This window comes from Aythya ferina (genome assembly GCF_964211825.1).
Source record: "Aythya ferina genome assembly, chromosome: 3".
Taxonomy (NCBI): Eukaryota; Metazoa; Chordata; class Aves; order Anseriformes; family Anatidae; genus Aythya; species Aythya ferina.
This window is the reverse complement of record NC_140298.1, coordinates 49813935-49839609: the sequence shown is the minus strand read 5'-3', so window position 1 is coordinate 49839609 and position 25675 is coordinate 49813935. Positions and strand designations below refer to the sequence as shown.

At 37.4% G+C, this 25675-nt stretch overlaps 1 long non-coding RNA gene across 1 annotated transcript; it reads left to right on the top strand.

Annotated features, from left to right (window-relative positions):
* Positions 1-858: 858 nt before the first annotated feature.
* Positions 859-25675, top strand: LOC311433858. Its single transcript, XR_014690991.1, has 4 exons — positions 859-970; positions 22765-22819; positions 23071-23156; positions 25090-25675. It is a non-coding gene; the product is annotated as an uncharacterized lncRNA (long non-coding RNA).

Genomic DNA, 25675 nt, shown 5'->3' with positions numbered 1-25675 from the left:
TTAAAATTAATAAAACAATAGAAATGAAGAAGAAAATAAAATATTTAAAAAAAACACCAACAACTAGAAAACAATTATAAAATAGTAATTTTCAATATTTCCTCAGAATATAAAACCCAAACCAAAAACATTAAGAGGCAACTGACAAAATTATCTTTTATTTCTAGCTTGAACAGGCTAAAAAGCTTTCAGGTTATTTTCCTGCTGGATAAGTTGTGTATGCTTTACAAAGTTGGCCAGTAATTATTTGTGACCTCTCACTGTGCAGTAGCATGCTGAGAAGTATTTCTGTCCTTTGTGCCCATTCAGAGGCAGTTAGAGGCCCATGAGCTACCTCTGCAAGCAGGATGTGGAGTTTTCAGCTCAGGGCAGTAGCATTTCAGTGGAACAAGAGCTTTACCTCTTTGGAAGCCTACCCTTCAACTGTAATCAGGTCCATTTTTCTCATCTGTTTAAAAAGTCTTTGCTCCACACTGTGTGATGCGGAGATTCTTTTTATAGAAAAAGTAATTATGGCAGTTTTCCAAACTATCACAATGCTACCGTGCCCTCAATTCCCAAGGGTTCATTCAAAGAATTTCTTTTAATGCAGAAAAGGATTACAAGCATGGCATAATCTTTCTGACTGAAACTGAGTATGTAAATTTGTCCAGGAAGCCAGAGGCCTCTCACAGACACCCCTCTAAGCCCTGGCACCTACAGCCTCCAGCAGGTGAATGAAATCATTCATTTTGGTCACACCAAGCAAAGTGGGGCCAGGTACACAGCCAGAGTAAACTGGCTCAGCAGTCACAGGAGTGATGCTGATTTATGCTGGCTAAGGAGGCTATTATATTCATTTTGCTTATCTGTAAAGCCCTCTTCTGAAATAGCATGTGCTGATTGTCTCTCCAAGGTAGAAACCTGCCAGGAATTGTAAATTAACCAGGAGTAGTGCATTTAAGGTCACAGTTGGGTTCATTGCCTCTTGGTAAGTTATTAAGCTTTTATTGAAGCATATTTTGTCTGAGCATCAATATCATCTGCATGCTTTGTACCTAATGTGTTTTACTCCTTCAGCCCACTTCAGTCAAGAATTTTAAGGCAGGCCACCAACACTAATGAATAGAGCTCTGCGGTGTGCCAGTGAGGAAGGAGAGTAGCATCGTCTCAAGTTGAGATGCTGAGGGATGGAGTGGCTCTGTGAAAGCAGCACCGTAAAATTCAGGTGGTGATTCAGGCCCTTCCACTGGTACCTCTAGCCTCTCCTACCTCTTCAGGGCTATAGGAAACAGTGGTGGCTGACTTAAGGCTGCTGGAGGTGCTCTTGGGACACTTTGTGTGCAGCAGCCTTCTCATGGCAAGATCCCTAACATTATGCTTGGCTGGTGTTTATCTGCAGATATGTGTCTGTTCTGCCTGCCGTGTTTGCCTTGTGCCCCCCTTGGCCATGGTCCCAGGCCTGCTTGTTGTCAGGAGATGTCAGACCTGCAAGCAGAAGTAACAGGCCTGCTGGGAGAAACTCCTCCTAATGAAACCAGAACTGCTTTGAGATCTTCAAAGGATTTTAAAACAGTCTCCTTCACACATATGCACATGTGCTTATTTATATATATATATAAATATATATATATTTCAAATTCTGCACTGGATCCCTGAGAGCTGCTTTTCCTTAAGCCATTAAAATGAGATTCTGTGTCTTAAACCAACACAATACATCTAACTTTTGGGGCAGTGTCTTTAGCTCTGGAGCTTTCAGAAAGCCTTTAAGGTTTTTTTGTTGTTGTTGTTTGTTTGTTTTTCCTTTTCATAAAGATGGTGATCTGTAGAGTCTTTAAATGCATGTGTGATTTCGATCAACCCTTACTCACACTTCATTGCTCCCTCTGGCCAGACTTTTCTTGCAGTGGAAATGCTTCCTTCAGCTTGATGTGCCACTAGCTTCTTCAGTCCTCGTGTTTCAGAGCTATCACTTCTCAGCCTCTCTGTTTGCCTATTCAGTAACCAATCCAGTTTTCTTCTTTTACAGGATGAATCTAATTTTCTCAGTCTTTATCAATGACTTTCATGCTCTTTTCCTAGCTTTGATTTTATCAGTCCATTTCTTTAGGTTTGACTGATGGCTGCTTTTAGTATTGTCATTGTCATTGTACATTGTCACTGATAGTCCTCAAATCCAAATTTACCATTTTCCACAGATGGGTCAACAGGTCTGCCCCTCTGCCTCCTCAGTAACCTTATTATAAAAGAAAGAAGGACAGAAGGAAGGAAGGAAGGAAGGAAGGAAGGAAGGAAGGAAGGAAGGAAGGAAGGAAGGAAGGAAGGAAGGAAGGAAGGAAGGAAGGAAGGAAGGAAGGAAGGAAGGGAGGAATAAACAACTAAAAAACAAAACAAAACAAAACAAAAAAAAAAAACACAAACAAAACCATTCATATTCCCTATGGTTTACAGTAACCATTCAGTAAGTTTTGCAAATGCCAGCAGTCTTTTAAATGTACCCCTGGATTTAGTCGTATAAGAGTTCTTGATTTATAAATCTGTTCTGTACTTGATGTATTGAGATAACCATGGGACTCCCCCTCTCCACAGTCGTATAGAAGGCATAAAATATTTGATTACTAGTCAGTCGTGGAGTTTTTATCCTTTTTTATAAATTAAAATGTGTAGATACCCATGAAGTCTGGTGGTGACTTCCAGGTCCTCAAAGCAGAAAGACTGGCAAATCTATCTGGCAAATCTATCTGTAGAACTGTCATACCCCTCAATAAAAGCTTATGTGAGCTGTTCATCAGAGACTGGAATTGCAGTGAGTACTTGCTGTTAACCTTTTAGAAGCCTTGCTTTCTTAAAGCTCCTTGTGAGGAGAACAAGTGAAGAGATTTAATAATGACACAAAGTAGTGGCTTCCAGTTCTGTACTTCCTAGTGTGCTTGTAAGTTAATCCATGGGAGTGCAACCCATCTTAACTCTCATCTTCATCAAAAGCCATCACAACAGCTTTCAGAGTGTTTTTTTTTTTTTTTTTTTTTGAGTTATATACTGTTTTCATTTTTTTTTTTCCTTCTCTGTTGACAGACCCTCTTTTCTTTCTGTGTCTTTTTACAAATTCAATGAAACATTGATATATTCAGTGGTGGTGGTATTTAGAAAGTTTGGAGAGGACAACAAAAACTCCATTCCCAAACAAATTCATGATTCTCTCCTGTGGATTTCAGCCTTGTGGGGGATTGGGTCACAGCCTGTCCCTCACAACTACAAATAACCATAGAGTAGGTGGCTGCTTAGTCCAGAGAATTCACAGAATTTTGAGTCTAAACTTACTTTCAGCCATCCAGACAGACACTATTTTTTCACTCCACAGTAAACTTCAATTTTATAGCAGCTATAAAAAGCTGTGTCATATGAGAAACACACAAGATAGCTCAGGGGTGTTGGCAGTGTTCTAGGCCCCATCAGTAGCAAGGAAATATTATAAGTGGAAATGTTCAAAATTATTCTAAAAAAATTGACTGCACCTCCTGCTGCGGAAAAAGGCTGATGCAAGCCTACTGCTGTCACCGCTGCCAGTCTGAGATACAAAAACATACTCTGTCCACTCAAGATTTTAATATATTGCTGCCATAAAAGGAGGCAGGTGCTGACCAGTGAGATGGTCAAAATGGGATTTTACTGAATATTTTGTTCTTTTGAGTAAATACTTAACATCTATTTTCTTCATGGTAACTTAAATTGCAGCTTCAGTTCAAACCTTCAGCTAGTTTGTCAGATTAATAGATTTTTCTGCCTCTCACAGCATCCCTTTTCTTGTCTGTAAACTCTGTTTTTTGTCTTTCATCTTTCCTTCAGACTGAATGTATCCAGGTCTCTGCAACTTTCCCGTAAGCATTCACTGTCTGTGCCTTTCATCATTTCTCTTGCTCTCCCTGATTTCACATCAGTTCATTGCTTGTGTGTGGGTGTTTTGGATTTCCTGGGTAACACTTGGCACATGCCGAATGCTTGTTTAATGGGAATTTTCAGGGGAAATAATGAGAGTTAGTTAGTGGAAGAATTGTAGGGTGAGTAGGAGAGAAATAGGCTGGGAAGGAACAAAGGAGGAAAAAAAGGACTATTTATTTTGCTTGTTTAGGTGGATATTTTGTTATAGATTAACAGACTCCTGGACAAGAAGTCTCAAGGCCCTGCCTTTAGATAAGGACACTGAGAAAATATAGGTAAATGCGGTAGGAGAAAGTTAGTGCCAGAGCACTCCTGCTCAGCCAAAGCATCCATCAGCCTTGTCCACCCCAGACTCTACCCTCTGTTACAGCTTGAAGGCTGCTCAGAACAAGGTGGGCCCCAGAGATCATTTTGACAAAAAGGCCATTTCCACAGGAAGTCAGGAAGTCATGGAGGTACGTCCACCATACCCAGCTTTCTCTGAACCATTTGTTCAAATTTCTTAGTTGAGGTTCCTTTTTTTTTTTTTTTTTTTTTTTTTTTTTTTTTTTTTTTGAGGGATTATCTATGCAGCTCTTTGTGTACTAGATACACTTGGTGTCAATGTCTCTTGTTTATTACAAACCAGGGAGCAAGAAACCTACCTTATTGAGATGATCTGGCACAACTTAAACACATACACCGTTCATTAGTAGATACAAAGTTTTAAGAAATTTTGCCAACACTTTCAAACTATATGAAATCTAGAGCAATAGCTTGTTAGACAAAAAAAAAAAGAAGTGGAATTCTCTGAACGTGACTCACTATTTAAAAGATACTAGTCTCTTGCTGGATTTCTCCAAATATCCAAACCTTCTACCAAGGAGAGGACAGCTTTAAATTAAAACCTGTACTTTATCAGAGTCCTGCCAGAATGGACAAGGGCTGTGCTAGTGAGGATTGTTCTGTTTTGATGCAATACATTACTCTTGGCCAGGCTCTTACCCCAGCCATGCTGCACCCTTGATGCTCACACTCAGCTCAGGGCACCTCCTCTTTTCTCTCCCTGTTCACACACAGGTGCAGGAGTCACAGCTTTTTAAGAGGAGGGAAGCAGTTCTTGCTGGCTTCCTGCCCTAGCCTGTCCTGTTTCTGTCCTCTCCACTGCTGTCCCTGGGGCAGGTGGGTATCTGTGGACTGAGTACCCCAATACATGCAGGCTCCACATTCCCTACCTCTTCTCCTCTTTGGCCTGTTATTTGGGAGGTTTTGGTAATGATATGGTTGCAGTCAATTTATGCCTTGTATGTCCCAGCTGTGAGCACCATCTGAGCCTGATGGCCGATTAGCACAGAAAGCAGGAATGAATCACATCTCCTAGACGTCAAAATTTTTGTGCTCTGAGTTTCTTTGAACTTTCTGAATGAGTGTATGAAGGGAAAGGTATTGCTAACTATAAAGGACTGAAGTGACTTCTGTTTTCAAAGCTTTGCTGCTAGCTGGCATTCGTTATGTTAATTCAAAAGGAGAAAGAAAGGGGACCTTTTGACTGAGAAGAATACCTTGATAGACAGACAAAACCTTTCCTGGAATATTAAAAAGGGATTATATCATCTTCCTTTCCAAAACAGCAAATTAAGTAAACAGATCCAGTCTCCTCTGAATAAGCCAAGAGTCCCTCCACCCATAAAGATCCAACACTCTTCATGCAAAGATGAACATTTAAAATATGGAGTGTTAAATAGAAAAAAAAAAAAAGTTACTTAAAGGGAACTTTCTTCATAATAGATTTTGTTGATAGTTATTAAAATGAGAGTTGAGAAAGTGGTGCAAATCCCATACAGATCCTTGGTGTAGGAATCTTGAGGAAACAAAAACCTTATTGTCTAGGTGTGGCTGGATGAACTCTGCAGAATAAAAGACAGACTTTCATTATGGTTATTACAGGCATTTTGTTGATTCCCTAAGTGTCTTCAATAAAGACAGAAGCACGGCCTGCTCTAGAAAGTCTTTATTTGCAGAGGCTGTGGGCTTGAGGTCAAAGGGAGTCCAAACAAAAGGGCACAGTGGTTTATACATCAGATTTTTTTTCCAATTTCTTTCGTTTTTTCCTCCCTATTAATAGGAAATTAAACATGTCCGTATTTCAAAATGTAAATCCCTATTTGGGCCATAGATTTATCTTCTCCTCTCCATGTAAAATCATGCAGTTCCACTACAGGCACCAAAAGTGAATGGTTAAATGGTAGATTAAAATCAGCCCAGTACCTGGACAAAGTCAATGGCAGGAAAACTGTTGTAAATTTAGCCCAGAAGTCTAAGAAATTTAATATTTTTGTCATAATAATAGAATAGAAAATGGTAGCATAAATGTTACTCTTTCTCTTATTTATTGCTTGACTCTCCCTGTGCAGATTCAGAAAATCTTATTATGGAAATCTGTATTCAAAATCAAGAGTTGTATGATAAAAGAAAAATCCATTAACCTATTTTAATAACATGCCATCTACAATCGTATTGAAGTTTCTAAGGAAAGGCACACTATACAATGCTTATTTTTCCATTTTGTAACAGGGCTGAGCAGAGAAAAATGTCCCACTGATCAATAATTAGACCTATAAGTGTCTGCAGAGTTGCTTGTCATATTATACTGACAAACACTGATTGAGAAGTGGACTTCCAATGACAGCTGTAATGTTTTAAACAGAGGTTGTAGCTATGTATATGGAGTACATATGCTTATAAAAACTCCATTGCTTTGAAATGAAGTAAAATTAGAACAATGGGAAATTGCTAAACTGAGCAGGTACTTACTGCAGAAAAAGCCAATCTGAAATACATGGAGAGAGATTAAATCCCATGGGAAACTTTATCTAAAATGCAAGCTGTAAACTCTTTGCAAAATATTTCTGTTATGTCCACCCATACCATGGCAACATTGTCTTCTCCTCAGGATGTAAACAGTCTAGGGACAGAAGGAATGAGGGCTGGGATGTACAAAGCACTGAAACAAAAAGTATTGTGATTGAGGATACTTAAGACAAGTCTAACATCTTATTCTCCCATGAAAATGAAGAGTTGCATGCAGCGGATTGAGAAGTGACATATATCAGCCTAGCAAAAAATAAAAAAAATAAAAAAAATCTCACTTATAGCAAATTAAAAAGATAAAATCTGTATAGAGGCGGGGCTACACAGGGAGCCAGCATATTAAGTGGTTGTGATTATAACAAACAAGTATTGTGTCTGCATGTTCGTGCATTTATATGCAAAGATATGCAATAGAACTATATATATATATATAAAGATACTCATTTTTAACTGTAATATTTTTATTTTAGTAAATGCCTGTAATATGTCTGATACCTCTGTCACTTTTCTTCTTTTATTTTATTTTTCCCAACAGCTCATCTCATTGATGTGCTATGTGGGGAGCAAGGCCAACAATAAATATTGATAGTATACCTGAGTGCGTAGAATTGCTGGCAAGGCTCGCAATTTAATTCCAACTTGTATGGGCTTCTGCAAGTGAAAAAGCATCCCATTGAAACAACACACATAGAGAAACCTTGTACTCCAGCTAGAATGGGTATGGAGAGCCCTAAGCAGCCTAAGAGCTGATTAAAAGAGTTGTGGGCCACAGTTAATTGTCTTCAACACAGAGGAACAATCATGTTCACAGCAAAGTGCAGTTATATATTCCTCCACCTTTTGCTAACCTCTGAAATTAATACATATGCAGCGAATTCTCACTCTGCTTCCACTATAGCAGAGGGCATAGGGAGAGCACCTAGAGGCCATTTACATCTAGCTAGGGACCTTCCTCTTTCCATAAAACAACAATAAATCAGCAGTAATGTCACCTATGAATTCACATCATGAACCCACATTTATGGATTCGCATTGCTGTAGGAAACGTCAGTGAGAGGCATCACAGATTCTAGGACACTTAAGGTTATAGGCACCCTCAGGGCTACTCAACTTTGTATATTTCTAGTGAGACTGAGCAGGTCTCTGGGATTTTTTCTGATAATAGTCCCAGTTAATTCCACCCTATATTTCATTTTACAGAAAACCCTGAGCTAGTATTGCCATTTCTGTTTATGTCCTAGCTAGTACAACAGGGGAGCTTAAAGCATAATGATAGAAAGGAGAGCCTGGATCCTTCACTTAGAGTTAGCAAATAACTTATTAAATCATACTTTCTCATGCATTTAGAATCTAGAAACACATCACATGAGGGAAAGATAGTTTGTACTACAGTGGTTGTCATTTGGAAGTTATTTAAAATTAGGAATAATATAAAGTAATAATTCTGCCAGAGTTCCCTGCCAAAGATTTTAGTTTATTGCATTCTCATTACCCACCTGCAGCTCATGCCATATTTCCCTTAGTTTCTTCATATTCCAGTTATTCCCTGCCAATATCCTGTATCTCCAGCCCCTCCTGGCTACAGAAATAATGATAGCAGTAGTAATAAAAATCCCCAAGCAGAATAAATTCTTCCCCATGAGCACTTAAAATAATATCCAGATAAAAGCCATGGTGGAGGCCCCTTGGAGTCTGTTTATTAACAACCTGGGACAGATGGCTGCTCAGTTATCCAAATCCCAATTTTCCTCCTACCCTGTGAAGTTCCTGAATGTTCCTTCTTCAGCAAGTCTTGCTGAGAACTGCCTTCCAAACCTTTCTGACTACAGATTTTGCAATAATTAAAAAGCAGTGTACAGCTTAGCCGATAGCCAATGCTGCAGGTGATGCTTCCAAAACCCTCATTTACTGTTTCAGGGATGTGGTTTTCCATCAGGACAGCTTTGCAAGTTCACCTTTTCCTTTTATAATTAACCCCTGCTTGCATTATGCGTTACATGGGGATTCTTTTCCTTTTTTGCTGATAAGTTTTGATAAGCTTCTTATGTTGACTTGAGAGAAAAGGTGATGATAGTCAAGGGAAAATTCAAAGTGGCAATGTTTTTGCATTGTTAATCTCCATTTTGAATGCCATGTAGGTAACTTGGGTTCAGTAAATGCAGAAGCTATGAAGCCTTCATTGATCCTTATAACACTTTACACAATAACTTCCCCTACTACTCTGCTCTTTGCAAGTGATTATACTTCATGATAAAAGTGGAAAACATAAGAGACTTTTAAAGAGTATTTATTTTCGGGTTCAGAAAAGTTCAGAAGGATGCTCAAGTGCATTATTGTAGAATAACTATAACATAATTTATGTTGAAGGAGCATTTTGGAGGTTGTTTTGTCCAGCCTCTGCTCAAATTCAATGTCAGAGCAGGTAGCACAGATTCATTTCCAGTCACATTTTGAAAATCTTTGAGGATGGAAATACCCAGACTCTCCAGGCAATCTGTTCCCACATTGAACCATCCTCATTCTGATTTTTTTTCCAGCATCCAGTTGAAATTTCCCTGCAACTTGTGACTGTCACCTCTTGGTCTTTCATTGAGCACTTCTGGGAGTAGACCATATCTCCTTATCCTTCCCTTTAGGGAGCTAAGGCCAACTAGATCTCCCCCAGCCTTCTCTTCTTCAAGATAGGAAAAACAAGCTGCCCTAGTCTGACATATTATATGTCCTCCAACCTCTAATCTTCTTGGTGGTCCTCAGAACTTTAGCACAAGTGTTAAAATAAATAATACCAACCATTTTTTGCAAGTGGCCCATGTAATGTGAGTAAAGATTTCCTTATTCCAGTTGAATTAAAATAGATGTAATTAATTGCTTTTGCATTTTGTGTGCACACATGCAAATTTGAATTGAAAATAATGCAAATAATGAAATCAGACATGAAAATTCAAGGGCAGGAGGAATCTGGGCTGTCACTTTGACCTATTAGCCCCTCAGGAATCTGCAGGCTGGGCTGTCCTAAAATTGATGGAAATCACTTGGACTTACCCAAAGTCAGATCTGCAGTCTGCAAGAACAGAGCCTTATTTAAAACAGTGGGCCTGATTCACCACTCTCTTATAGTGTTTTAAAAGAGTGGTGAATCCCATTCATTGTTTTCAGAAACTTGGAAACACTTGTAGAACTCTCAATTCAAAAGCTTTAACACATTATACAAGTTTTAGGATTAGAATCTACATTTAAATTTAAGATGGAAATAGCACCCAATAACCATAATGAAGGAGGTGATAGCAAAATTTAAGCTGTGCTGCTGTATTGTCAAGATCATCATTTTTCTGGGAACATGGTGTAGCAAGAAAAAGAAAATTGGTTACTTTAGTGATTTACATTTTTGGCTTGAGATTAAGATAGTTTGATTTTTTTTTTCCAGGCTTGGATATGAATACAATTGAAAAACATGACTTCAAAAATTAATTTCTGGACTATTTCATTTGCGCATTTTTTTTTGTTGTTTTGTTTGTTTGTTTTTTGTTTGTTTGTTTTTTGTTTGTTTGTTTTGACTGTTTCCTTCTTACAATATTCATACTCCAATGCTCCACTTCTGTCCAAAACCTTTTTATTTTTTCTCACTTTCTTTGTTTCCTTTATCTTCTCTTACCCATTTTGAAGGAAGAAGGGGGGAAAGGGCATAAGAAAAAAACAGAACCTCCACTTTAATTCTCAATGCATGAAGAAAAATATTCTGCAAACATTTTCAATTTCTTTATCGAAAACATTTCAACCAGCTCTAGCAATTTAGCTGGAAATTGCCCAAAGTAATTCTGTCATGATCAGGAAGATAGATATCCTCATATCATTCATGTTTCCCTAGGTATGATGTTTGGCAAATAAAAGAAAAATTGTGGCAGATGAAAGTAACGTGTCCTTTCCCAATGCTTTTTGTCATTTATTAGCTGGAACAGTACTGCTTGTTTTTCTTTTTTTTTTTTTCTTCTTCTTTTTTTTTTATTTTTTTTATTATTTTTTTTTAATCTTTCATTTTTATTTTTAAGGAATAAAATTAATCAGACTAGAAACATGTTCACAATCTCATAAAATGCCTCTGCATTATACTGCACATTTTCTTCTGCATCCTGTTTGCTGTTATAGCATATTTCATATAGGAAAGCTTTCGGAAATGTAAACTGTGATTACAGTATGTGTGCTCTCACTCTTGTGCATTTAAGCAAGGAGACTCATACCACAGTTCCTGAGAGCTATTTTGAATCCTGTCAATATCTCTTTTATGACCTTGGGCCAAATTTCTGTCTGCCCTTCAGGCCACTCATCTGTTATATAGAAACAGAAATCTGAGATACTTAGGGACATTATGAAGCTTAATCAATATCTGGAGAATTCTCTGAAGTGCTCAAAGGAAACATATTACCAAAATGGACAGCTTCTCTGACTGTACAAATACCCTACCAATAAAAAACCTTCTATGAGCCTTATCCTGAGGCAGGGATTCGAGATCATAGGCTACACATTTTGTTTAATTTACTGTGCTCTTCTTGCTACCAACTGCACGCATGAGTAGAGGCAATCACTGTCCAATTTTCCCCGTTTGTGTGCTTTTGTAAGCAAATAGAAACAATGAAGAAAACAAGAAAACATTGTCTGATACCGACCCTCAGGGCTCCAGTGGGCAGCCCACTTTGCTCAAGCTGGCATTTCTGGTTGTTTCCATAGCTGCCGTCAACCCAACATAGTAATTTGTCTTCTCTCTTGCTGATTAGTGCAAGAAAACAGTGTGAGGGAAAAGAAACATTACACTAGGATGTTGTCACTGTGAGCAGGAGTCCACTGTGGGTGCAAGGTGTAAAGGAGAGAAGAAACAGGAGAAAGCCTTCCAACTGAAGGATGTTTTATGCCATGAGCTCTTTACCAGCCGTAACAAACTAGGTATATTTTAGGCCAGTAGGCTGGCCAAATATGTTTATTATTCAATCTTCACAGAATCACAGAATCACAGAATTTTCTAGGTTGGAAGAGACCTCAAGGTCATCGAGTCCAACCTCCAACCTAACGCTAACAGCCCTCCACTAAACCATATCCCTAAGCTCTACTACAATCTTTCTCCCTTGCTAAACCTTCTAATATTCATAAAAACAATAGTTTAGAGATACTTATCACTAATGGAATTACTGAAGCTTTTAAAAGGTTTTCTTTCATTGGTACACACAGTGAATGTATATTAAAGAGAGATATTTATCTTCAAACTTCATATGCAATCCTTTTACTTGAATAGATATGTATTCGCACACAGACACATGCACACGTGCACACATCCTCACCCAGATGTTTACCTCTATATTTCTCTGTTTATTGTAATATTGGGCATTAAATTAACCAATATTCCAACACTAGTCAGAAGAAAACAAATTCAATTTGATAAAATTGTTAGGTGACAGCTTAGCTTGAAGGGCATTTCCCAGATATGAAATGTTCAAAATTCTCCATAATTATTACAAAGCATACAATTTTACTGAATTTTGCATAGGTTCACAGGTTTTATGGAAAATAGATAATTCCTTGTTCAGGGCTTTCATAGCTTCCTCTAATTATGTCAGTGTGACAAAACAGCTTACTAAAACATGCCTTGAAATATATAGAATATGTATATATTGCTTTACAGATATTCATCTCCTGGCAGAAGTTTGTAGTTACACAATTAGATCTTATGATAGATGCCAAATGTAGATACTTTTCCTCATTTATTGCAAATGCTTCAAATTTGACCTGATTAATCTAAATGTAGAAGTGCAAAACACCGCAAACTACTGCCACCTACTGCTGTATTTCTGCAGGGAAACTTAGTGAAGTATACATCATGTCAGCACTTGCCAGGAAAGGTAGATGGGAGTTGTATGACAGTTTCTGATGTTGGTGAATTTTCAGCCCTCTTTAACAAAGTTTCTGCCTAGAAACATGAGTGGCACTGACAGGGATGGTTGCTGAGCTTTTTTCATAGGCTTTCCCAGACCATAACAATGTTGTTTTACAGCCTGCTTCATCTGAAATTCTTGTTCTGCCTCTTCAGGCCACAATAACCTGTTTCAGTTATCCACACTGTTGGCCACCATTCTCCTCCAGACATGGAAAGTGCACTTATCCCTATGTTGTCCAACGATGTTCTCATAGAGGGTTAGTAAATTCTTTTTTGTGGGATTAACACTCCTGTTCAAGATCCCCAAATCTTGAGTCATTTTACCTATTTCAGTCATTTTACACTGTCTGACTTTCTTCAGCATTGGTCAATTGCACTTGCCTCACCATTTGCCTTGTTGCCGCATGTCCCTTCCCCTTGTTGATAGGATTAATCCTTCAGCTTCTCCAGCTATGACAGTGTATGTAGGGAAATCCTCCCTGAAAAAAGGAAGTACAAGTACAGCAAAAATCTGACATTTGCATTTTCCTCTTCCTTTTCTTAAAGGATGCTGACAGAGTATTGCAGATATAAAATATTTTCTTGTAATAATGTAAAGATTTATGCAATATGCCTCCATGCTTGCTCATTTCATCAGCAAATTCTCCTTCAGGCTGAGAAGGATAGATCTCAAAAAGTGGACCTACATTTTCAGATAAATTACACTAAAGATATAATGTACAGTGCTAAACTAAACAGTGATTTGAAATGTTAGTCTGATAATCGCACACATCTTACTCCTGTCAGTAATTCTGGTGGTATTTGGTTGGATTTATAATGTACTTTATGTAGATGCTTTATTCCTTTTCCAACAGATCTGTAGCCAGGAGAACTCAAATAAGAGGGATTTGTAAAGACGAAGAGATAAGTCAAAATAATAAATAGACAATCTAGGGTTTTATCCAAGGAAAATGTCAATTGCCACGCACAAATTGTTTTAAAGATTATAAGACAATTCAAGCCTTTACTTCAGTTTTACTTGCAGCACAACAATTATTGCTTATTTCTTGAATTGAGCAAGTACTTCCTTCCAGCTTTGTTTTTAGGTTCACATTATAGGGACCTGTATACATCACAATTTTTCTTCATCTCTGCATCCTTTGCAGATGCATAGTGAGTGGAAAAGAGGCAAGGAAATCAGAAAAGCAGGGAAGCTTCTGGCAGAGGCATGTGCAAATGAACAGGAAGAAAGGAAATGTAGGGGGAAAGAGAAGAAAATAGTAGATGAGAAGAGTGAACAGACAAAATAACTAGACTTTTGGTACCTAGTAAATTGCTAGCAAGGTGATAGTCTTGCTATTTAAAAAAGGAGCTTTGATGCAAGATGTGCAAAAGTTGGATCTTCTGCCCCAGTGCATCTCCAGAAAAATGCTGTTTTTCATAAACCACTAAGAACATGTTTAACTTGCTGCCCATAGTGTGCCCAGACTTTTCCTGTCACTGGTACCCATTGCTGACTGCTTTGCAGACCCTACCTCAGCATGTCATTTCCTATCATCATGTTCACATGAGAGGGGAACTTAGGATAATAGATGCAGAACCACAGTCAATTGCAGTCAAGTGCCTTCATAGAATGCAGGTTTTGGTGTCACTAATCACAGAAGGAGGTGTGTAGTGGGGCTGTGGAGATGATAGGGACATTTGCACTCAGAAGTGCACTTCTGGTCTGAACTGAAATGATGACAACATAAGAACACCCACTGAATGCAGGTTTGCAGAAGAAAGAGACTGTTTCAGGCTGAGGACCTTACTGAGGAGGAAGAAGTAATAATCATAGAATCACATAATCATAGAACCACAGAATAGTCTAGGTTGGAAGTGACCTTGAGAGATCATCTGCCTTGGGAAGTGACATCCTTCAACAGATCAGGTTGCTCAAAGCCCCATTCATCCTGACATCGAACACTCTAGGCAGCCTGTTCCATTGTCTCACCACAGAGACTTGTAAATCACACAGACCACATTTGATTATACATGCTGGGCAGTTATTCTGTTTTTAACTCTTCCCTCACATATAGTATGTTATTTGGATTTATCTCATGAAACCTGTGGGACTTAGCTAACTACAAAAGCTGATTTCTGATTTCTTTCTGATATCAAAACTGATTTCTTTATTTGAATTCTAACTACCTCCTTGCATCCTATGACAACTTGCATTTTATTTAAATGTTTATTTAACATATTTTTCATTGTCTTCCATTTCCAGCGTTTCATTTTCATGATGTTTTCTTTTGTTTCTCATTTATGAGGCAGATTGAACTGAATTTTCTGGTCTAATTTCTTTGTGTTGATACTAATTTTGGATATTTTATCCATTATCTTCCATAAGACAGTATCAAAAGAAGTTTGAAGCTCTTGCTGCTGCATTTGAAATTGACTTGTTTCCCTGATTGAATTAATTGTACTGTATTTCCATAATTCTTTTCAATGAAAATTTCAGAATAATAATATAATATAATTCAAAATAGTTTAATATAAATAGTATAAGATAATTCAGAATAGTTTTTGAACACTTCCATTGCATGGCCAGCTTTATTCTCTGAAAGTCTTTGCTAGTATTTCCTACTGAGCCCCTCCTGAGACTGTATAAAATAACTTATTTTCAGTCTTGTTTGTTATTTATTATTGAGCTGATCTTTGTTTTCCAAAGTGTGTGTGGAGGAAGATGGAGTTCCTTTAGCTATGCTTGTTGCACCGCAGGCTGTAAAGTAACATCCATTGTCAGCCAACTGCCAATACCAGAACTGATTTCCAATACCAGCCAGCCTGATTTCAGAACTTATTGGCAGCAAAATATTTCCTGCTAAATTGCAAGATGTGTATGTAATTCTAAATGGTTAGTGACTAGATATGTAAATGAGATGATGAAGTTATGATGCTGTTGCCCTTTTGAGACAATGTCTTTTCAGTTTCTTTTTTTTTTTTTCTCCAGTTTCAAAGAAATTTAAAGGTATCTATGTAATGTAGTCATAGAAGAGTTATTTTTCCTTTTTTTCCTTTAGGGTTCAAGGAAGGCTGGACTTTAGCTTTCTTAGTTCTCTACAAAGCCAGAGAAGGGATGATGTGCTACATATGAGATCAAACAATTTGTGTGGGATACTATTTTTTGTGGAAGGTTTTAGTTCTGATGGAATTCCAATTACTTTTGCAAGCAGTTCCCCTTCTTGCCATTAAAATTCATCTAACCTCCTTGCCCACAAAGGCAGTGACAAACATTTGACATTTAAATCAACAGACGGAGTACCTATTAGCCCCATAATAAGGGAGCAATTGTCACAGCAGTTGCAGCATCCCACCGCTGGAGCCCATCAAGGAAAAGGCCCTTGTACTCAGATCATAGGCCAGGATGTTGCAAGTCAATACCCATGCATTTGAATCAAGTTACAGTCCCGTAAGAGGCGCCTACAGAGCGACGTACCTCTTTAATTATACATTCAAATTGGGATCCAGCAATGTCTTTGAGGTTCTATTTTGCAAGCCATGCTTTTCTGAGGCTGTCAGCAGCTTTTCAGTTCAACACAGCAGCAATCTAATTAAAATGGCCATCAAAGCAGAGCTGAACTGCATTAAATGGTTCCTGTTAATGTCATATTTAATTTAGTGTTTCAGTGTTGAAGATGTTCATTACTGTCCTTTGCTAAGTTTTGAACTTCTGGACAACAAGCTTGGTAAATGTTATTTACATCTCAAGAAATATAAAGACTGAACTGTTTGCATATCTTATAACTTTGCTGTCTTCTCAGTCTCTGCTTGATGTGGTGCAGTTGTGTTATCACCTACCACTTTGTTGCTCTTCCAGAGGATCCTGAGAAACTGTGAAGGGGTGGGAGAGGGAGAGAATTGCAACAGGGGAAAATGATGGCAGCTTTCATCCTTGTTGTTTTTTTTCTCTCTCCTTCACACCATTTTTTTTTCTTTTTGTATTATTGCATAAGTCAATCTAGTCTCCTGTTTTATAGACATGATGGGATGGCTGGACCTACCCACTGACCAGCAAGCAGTTCTCTTGCTGCTGGGCACTAAAATTAAAGAAGGCTAAATAGTAATTTTTGATAGAAATAGCCTGCTACTTCTAGAGGTCAGATGAGATATAGAGGGAATGTACACCTTTGGGCACTGCAGAATTACTTTGCCATTCTTGGAGTTGTTCCTTCTAGGGGAATAGTCAGGAATGAAAAAGGAATCTGACAGTAGAACCCACACATACAAAGAAGAGGGAGAAAAACAAAGATATTCAAAAAGGGTATCATTACCTTTTTTTCCCTTTGCATATAGCTGTATTTTTATTTTCAAGCTTAGATAACAAATTTGTTAGATTGACAAGAGTGTGACAAATTTTGGTGTCTTTGGTGATCCAGAAAAGATGTCAGATACTGTATCAACATGACAATTGACGAAAAACTGGTTATTTTGGACAGAAATCCTAGAAACATATTTTCATTGTTCATGAAAATGATTTCTTTCTTTCACATCTAAATATAGTCCCCACCTAAACACAATGTTAATCAAACTAGCACCAGAAAGATTTCAATAAAATGAAGGAATTCCAGTTATGGAGAGGTGCAACAACAAAGCTCTTCTACAGAGGCTTGATTGGAGACTTTAATATAGGCACACACCAAGAAATATATTACTAGAAGGGAATCAAAATAAATGTCTGAAGAACACAAACACAGTATAACTGTCAAGTGGTGCCCATCTAAAGTGAATTGGATGAAGCTCAATAAAGACTCAGATAGAATGTTAGAAGGTAATATTTCATAGTCTGGGTACATTACATTGCCAGAATCTGTTATTCCATAAAAATCACCCAGAGTAAGACTCATTTAATTATTTCAAAAAGGACTGGAAAAAAAAAAAAAAAAAAAAAAGCAAACAAACAACAACAACAACAAACTTGGCTCTCAAAAACTACATGCTTTTTTTCTGAAATGGAATCAGCCTTTAATGTTGAGCAATTCAAATTTTTTTATCATGATTGGGATTATATGGAATCAGTAGTTCACTGAGACTATTTACTAAAAGAAACAAAGATTTGCTTAACTCTGATGAATCAGTTCACTTTAATATCTTAGCACAGCAAGTCAGCCTTGTAATAAGTGCAGTTTGCCTTTCCAGAACATTGAGTTTAAATGTGAACAACCCTTGGACATTTTGGCTATGTCTATACCAGTAATTGAAACAGGAATATTCCTAGAGGCTGTCATTCAATCATTTACACTATAAAATTGTTAGAGTGGTACCTTATAGCTTTAGTTCCAAAGCACAAACATTGCTACTTTGTTGTTGTTGTTGTTGTTGTTTTTTGTTTTGTTTTGTTTTGTTTTGTTTTTATTTTTGGGGTGGGGAGGAGAGAGAACTGCAAAATTTTCCATGGGAGTTTGTCAGTTCAGATGAACCATTTCCAAGCATTTTACTATTTTACTAGCCAAAGTAAAGAAATTGTTGCTGTCTGTCTGAATAGATCTACCAAAAGTGTTTTCTTTCTTTCTTTTTCTTTTCTTTTTTTTTTTTTTTTTTTTTTTTTTTTCCCCTAAGCTGCTTCAACAAACTTAGGTTAGAATTAGAAGAGAGGAAGGTATTTTCATTGTTTCTGTGGAGTATGTTCAGAAAATTCCTGTCAGGATCCTGCAACCAAATGAAAGGAGAAATCAAAGGCGATTTTTCTCTTCATCTGATTTGATTCTCCTCTTCTGTATTCAGTTTTTCTTTTCTTTCTTTCTATTTTTTTTTTTCTTGCCAGAAACGTGTTGTTGTTTTTTGTTTATTTGTTTTCTCTGAACTCATTGATTAATCAGTATGTTGGAGTACAATGGATTCAGCACAAAATTATCCTGAGAAATAAGTATTTTAACTCCTTCCAAAAATATCCTTCCATTATCAATTACAGTGTGATAATGTTCTGGAGAAATAATAAGCACACTGACTGATTAGACTATGCATTGGTTCAGTGGTAAGTTTACCTTATTTAAACTTGATTTCAATGGGGAAAAAATGTTTTCCTGTCTGCAGTCAAAAACAACTTCAGTGAAATATCAGTACAGAAGAAGAGAGAAGTGAATGTAAGTCTCCTTTCCCTTCACAGTTTGTTTGCTTCCTGCTGTTTTTCAGTTTGCTTTTTTCTTAATCTTGTCATCTATGGATGTGTTTGTCAAACACACATGTCCTGTAGAATTCTCTGAAATATATCGTAGTTCAGATGATGCCGTCCGTTTTATGATTTTCTGTATTTTCCCCCATTTATTTATTTATTTGTTTTTGACATGCTCCAAATAAATGACTAGTTTTTGGTCAGCTGTAGAGAAGAAGCGGTCCCCAGTGGCATCCCATTCCAATACATCTGGCAGGAAAACTATTTTTTGGGTCAGGAAAAGGTCAGAATTAGATGGCAAGTAAAAACAGATCAGAAGTAGAATTAAACAACTCTTAACAATTATCCTGTTGCAAAATCATTTCCGGGACATGCTGGGGTAATCATATTACTTCAGTTTCTTATTCTAGAGGCAGAGCAGTTGAATGCAGTAGTAGTAATGCAGTCGAGCTATGGTCAGATCCTGTCCCCAGGGTATCATAATAAGAAGGTCAGGGATGATATTCCTCACTACAGGTAAGTAGGCAGCCAGGATTAGTGAACGAATGCAATAAGGCCCAGAAATTTCAACAATCCACTTTTCTGATATTTTTTCTATATTTACTGCTAGGGAAAAAATAAGTTCCAATTTATCACTACCTACCAACCTCCTATTTAGCCTTTCTTAGCTCAAGACAAGACAGCTGCTCCACTAGGTTATTTATTCCATACTCTTAATATATTTTTTTTTAAAGACAAGACCCCTTGAATCCAGTGACTTCTTCATTGATAAATCTGACATTTCTCTGCCCTTTGATGACTTTTTTTAGGTGTATTACTGAGATAAGTGTAGCAAATGTGTTAGAAAACTACAGGCAAGATTCCTGCATGAGATAAAGTAAGCACTGAAAAAGCTATGCTGAATGCATATGTGCTGAATGCATATGCTATGTGTTTAAGTGTACAGGAAGGAAAGGAAAGCACAGGGAAAACACAATGAAGGAAAACACAATACAGCTGAAATATTATTTAAAGTGTTATGTTGTTTTAATACAACAAAGAATTAAGTGGGAGTAATGAGACTATATTGCTGGGTGGACTGCAGACAGCAGTCAGCAATGGAAACCAGAGCAATGTGCCCACCTTCTACCAGTTACTGGTTACAAGGATTATTTTGCACTGCTTCTTACATCCTTTTTTTTTTTTTTTTCTGAGGGTTTCCAGATACTTTATAAACATACAAATATCAAGCTTCACAGGGGAATGGCTGTCTGTACCATAGCCATATATATAATCTAAATGTTTTCCTTACATATGTCAAAGGAAGTTTCACAGAAACTGGCATTTTGACACCATTTGATTTAATACTTTGATACTCACACAAGGAAGGCTTTGGTAGGTAGGATATCTCCTAGACCTTGTGGGTGTGGGGGGATAACGGACTCCTGACAGTGACAGTCAGTGTGTATTTGGCAGCACATAACCTGCCCTTCTGTTGTGATAGTTTCAAGGATTGTTAAATTTGGTGTGCTTGTAGGGTTGTTGTTTTTTTTGTGGTCATCTGAGTTTGAGATGGGATCCAGGCAGCCTGATACTCAGCTGATACAATCTCCAACTCTTGCGAGTCTTTTCCTTTCCCTAAATAAAGCAAGAGAAGTGCTGTACCCAACCTCAGTTAACTGCTACTAAAATTAAAAACAAATAAATAAATAAAAACATGCATTTTAAACTGTGATACTCTCACTCATTTGTTTTATAGTCCTACCTAATTAACCTCACACTGCTGAGTCAAGATTTTGACCAGAGTACTATCCAGTTACTGTCTGAGGGCTGTGATGTAATTAAGCATTAAGGCCCAAATTACTAGCATTGGAATGCTAGTGGAGCATGTCTTAAACAGACTGCGTGGCATTAAACCTAATAATACACATCCAGACGTGGCTTATTGATGGCACATGCCTGGAAAACAGCTTCTAGAAGCTATTCTTCCCTATGAATATAATTAGCTGAACAAAATGCATATGGGTAATTAGATGCTGTTACCACACAGCCACAGTTAAAAAAGCTTACTGTTCAGATTTTCATGCACCACCAATACATGTGCTGGAATTTAGTGAACATGATTAAAGGCTGTCAGAAATCCTGCCACCAGCTTTTTTTCAATAGTGAATACCCAAAGACATAAGATCACTTGTGTTATGGTGATCCTCATGTGACAAAACCTGTGAATCATCAGGGTGCAAAACCCAGCACCCTCAGAGTTCTCCTCGCCAGTTCCAATAGCCTAAAGCTGCTTGAAATGGGAGTAATTATCTATAATGAGATACTGTTCTTCTCAAAGTAATTATGGTATTTCATACCAATATATGAAAGTTTTAATGAATGTCTCCCATAGTGCTAGTAAATTCCCAGCCTACTGGGTTTATGCACTGCTGGAAACTTGTGTATAGTTTTACATCTATTTCTTCTATAATTATTATAATTACAAATTATTTCCTGCTCTGTGATTATGGGACTATTTTCCATTAGATCTGAAATAAATATGATTAATTACATAATTCCTCATTTTCCCATATAGTAAAATAATATTCTTTCTTAATAAAGTTTGGAAGCTTCTTAGATAACATCTTGATTTAAGGTACTACTCACAAAGGGTTTTGGTTTTGTTTGTTTTAACTACTTAAAAAAAAAAAAAAAAAAGGAAGAAAAAAAAAAAAAGGCTGTCTTAGAAAACACAGCTGGAAGTGGAAACAGCCATTTCCAACCCCCCATTAGCATGTAACAGGGTAGTAATCCTACAAGAAACAGTAGTCTGTAGTTAATTTCCTGTGGCTGCCTGAAGGGACTCATGGCCACCTCTGCTCTTCCCCTCAAGCAGGACTAGCCAAACCGGGGGAAGAAAGGTTCTTTTGGTGGAAGATAGGTCACTTCTGTGGCTAGGCTGGGAACTTTGATACTGGGAGTTGGGAGGAGAAGGCTTTAGGATAGGATTTTCCACTAAGCTTCTGGATATGGCTCTTATGAAGAAGGCAGAGGTTTTGCTCCTTGCCATTCCCTCTGACCATATGTGTTTTTTGTATTGAACGGTTACAAAATCAGATAAACACATATGAAAGGGTAGAAGAAAAGTGGAAAATAAATGCAATTGCTAGAGCATGATAAAACCTGCTTCATTTATAGAAGAGTAATTCCAGACATAATATTTAGAAAGTCAATCTCTCTTCTACTTTGTCTCAAACTGAGAAGTATCAGTATCAGAAGAAAATAATTTGTAAGGAGAATAGAAAATGGAAACTACAAAGAGTGAGAATACAAACAGGAGAAACTGAAATGCAACCAGCTTCAAGAGAGCCATCTAGCATTACTAGGGAAAATATTTAAGAGAGAACTTCATGCCCAATAATTCAAATGACTGGAAACAAGGATTTCATGAGTAAAATAGTTCAGCTTAGGCTAGCTTTTGAATAAGTTATATTAAAGTTGCATGTATTCTGCCTCTTAAAACAGTAGATTTAAGGTGGAAGGAAAAATGTTAAATAACACAGTAGGAATAATATTTACATTATGAATGCATTTAATTACAGCAAATTCAGAAATTTTGCAGAATTTGAGAACTGACTTAATTCACAGGGCAGTGAGCACAGTTTAATTTATGAATTAGGGTTGTTTGCAACAATGAATTAAGAAATTAGAGGCATTTACAACAGAGAGTGTAGTAGAGGGAACAGAACTAAGTGCTTCACAGTGTGGGAAGCAGAAAAGGAACAAGGAAGGAAGACAACAGGATAGAGTGCAAGGAGAAAAGAAGAAAAAGAGGGGCAAGAAGAGCTGTGGGGGAAGAGGCCCTAAGCATTTAAGTAGGTAGGGGTACCTACTTAGTACCATGTACTATGTGGTAGACTCTGTTAGGTCTGCACATGAAAATTCATTAATGTTGAGAACTTATGGTATTTACTATCTGTTTCAGATTTGCTGTAATACCATTCAGAACACCTCTCTGTGCCAGGCAGCTAATGCTTCAGGTAAAGGGTACACAGGGAAACCCCACTGATATGTCCTTCCTCTGAGTTGATGAGTGAAACAGGAGCTGCCCACAAGGGCAATGTAAATGTTTTCCTGGCGTTACTGTGACTAAGATAGGGAATCCTCTGTTGCGTGACTGCAGATCCTAGTATGTAGGTGGTGGAGTAGCTGCAGTAATGCAAGCTGTAAAATATCACCCCAGTTTAGACAAAGGAAGTAAAAATATATTTTGTTTATTTTACCCTCCCAGTGCATCTCAGAAGTCTTGAACTAAGTGCTTGAATTCTTTACTGGGAAGTGAACTTGCCACACTGATGTACAGACAGCTGCGAGAAGGTACGTGTTTTGCTATTTTCATAACACATAAAACGGTCTAGAAAGCTAGACGTCTTGCTCAGCATTTCTGAAGGTTTCATGAGTACTCTTCAGTTAAAAAAACTGACTGCTCAGCCTACTACTAAATCATAGAAATGTGCTTCTTTTGCTTGTTCAGTATGGAACATGCACAGATATTTTTTTTCTCCCTCCTGTTTTTGCACAGGCTAGGTAGCCATCTAACCACGTATATGGGAAATGGAGGATTAAAGGATACAGCTCTAGTAGCAAACGCACAGAACTAGCATGACTATTTGTATTTGTGAACATGGTTACCTGCAAATACATTGTGAAATGCATACTCAAAGCACTGAAACAAATGCCTTATGCCATCACAAGGCTCTGTTTAGTTGCAAAGCCTCTGTCCTGCAGGACATGACATTGGAAGAGCCTGCATTTTGCTCTTTCAGAGAATTTCAGCTTTGATACTGAAGAGCTACAGCCTGGGTTCTAAGCACCTGGGTACTTTCCCCTCAACAGTCCCTTGGCCCTTGGCTTCTCTGCTGCTGTGTTAAACACAGTGTTGTATTCATTGTGACAGAAATGGATTAAAATCAACATTTTTCACATATGATACTGATAGCCTACAGTTATTTCATGACAATGAATTTCAGTCACTATGCACCAACTGTAGTGTTTTGAGACTAACTTTCAAGAGGCTGGAAAATGTGTTCACCTTGTCAATCCTTTGAACACCTGCTACTGCCACCACTAAATTGTGTTAGAGATGGGCCCTGAGTTCATATCAAAATTAGAGGCTTTTCCTACTATAGGTTGTATTGGTAGGTTGAGCTAGATATACATTCTGTACTTGTGGATTGGAAAGAGAATTTTCACAATAGGAAACGTTAGGGTACTGCTGAAATGGACAGTTCTCTGGAAGATGCTTCTGATTCATCTTTCTTAATGCAAATAGACTGAGAACATAACTGCTCATTTTCCATTTATAGCAAAATGAATGTAATTTGTAGCCAGGTGAAAACAGAATTCGAGGAGAGATTTCATGCAGTACTTACCCTGAAATACTAAATTTTTGTTTCAAATGGAAATTGAAATGGTTATTGAAATGGAAGATTTCAATAACACAAGGCATTTATAAATTGTGTTGTTTTTGTAGCTAGTGTGTTTTGCTGCAGCTGTGCCTTTGTGATTTCAGTATTTCATTCAGCTACAAGAAACAGAAAAGGGATCACATAATGAAAAATACCTATAGCATCCATCCAAATTTCTGTTTCCTCAATGTCCTTTGTATTGCAAATGCCAGGATTTTTTTTTTTTTTTCCTCAAGTGAATGCATTTAGGGTGTTTATAAAGGTCATGTTTTGGGCTAGGCTTTATCTAAGTAACCTCCAGGTATTCCATGTATTTTAAGCATTGGTGGAATGTTTTTATTCTTTTTCTCTTTACATTTGTTCAGTGGAGAGTTCTCTTCACTTTTTCATCCATTCAAGACATCAACTTCTTGGGCCAAGGAGGGATTTTGCTGAAATTGAGTTTTGGGGCATTTCTGAAGTGTTCTAGTGCTCTAAACCAATAGAATAATTTAAGCAGTCACATCCTTGTTCTGAGGGCATGCTTACCATTGAATTGCTTTGAGTTATCATATCTTTGCACAGATTTTCCAACCATCATGTTATTTTGACAGACTTTTCAGGAACTTTCCCCCAAGAATTTTCCTTCAAAATATTCAGTGCTTCCTATGGCTAAAATTAGATTTAAAGAAGCAGACCTGATTTTAGTAGCAAAGTTTCATTGGGATGAGATTATGTATAGCTATGTGCCTCCATCTCAAGAACTGTCACTTTCAAGGCTAATCATGGAGATGGAGAAGATATTTTATTATTATTATTATTATTATTATTATTATTATTATTATTATATATTTTTTTAACAGCAATAGAAGTTGCGTGCTGAATGCCCAAGAATAGAAGGAGGTGTGGGTACAAAGTGGATGGGTTTTGGAGGACTCTATAGAGCAGAACGAAACAGTCTGTCCCATCCAGCCTGGCCTTTTGGGAACTGCCCCTGGAGTAAGCTATCTTTAAAATCACACTTAGAATTTGTCTTGAAGAGTGTTATTTGGAGTAGGTGAATGATGTGTAGGCAAGCTGTTGATAAGCAATAGGAATGATGCAGGGAACAATGCTTGAGTGTATTCTCTTGCAATATTTTATTTAGTAGTAAGCCAAGATGCCTAGAAAATCAAATAACACTAATATAAAAATATTACTGGCACTTATGAGCATTCTTTCCAATGCCATAGGCTTTAACTAACCCAGTAATAAGTATAGCTTCCTATGCTACAGGTTGCAAAGCCTGAACCCTGACTACAGCTCTGACCATAAACTACAGACACTCCATGCAAACAAGTTTGATTAAAGGGCTTGTCCCTAATCTTACACCTTTTTTTTTTTTCCCTGTCTTTTCAGGATGTGTAGAACTATCCTCTAAATTGGATGGTTAAAGTTGTCTATTTTACA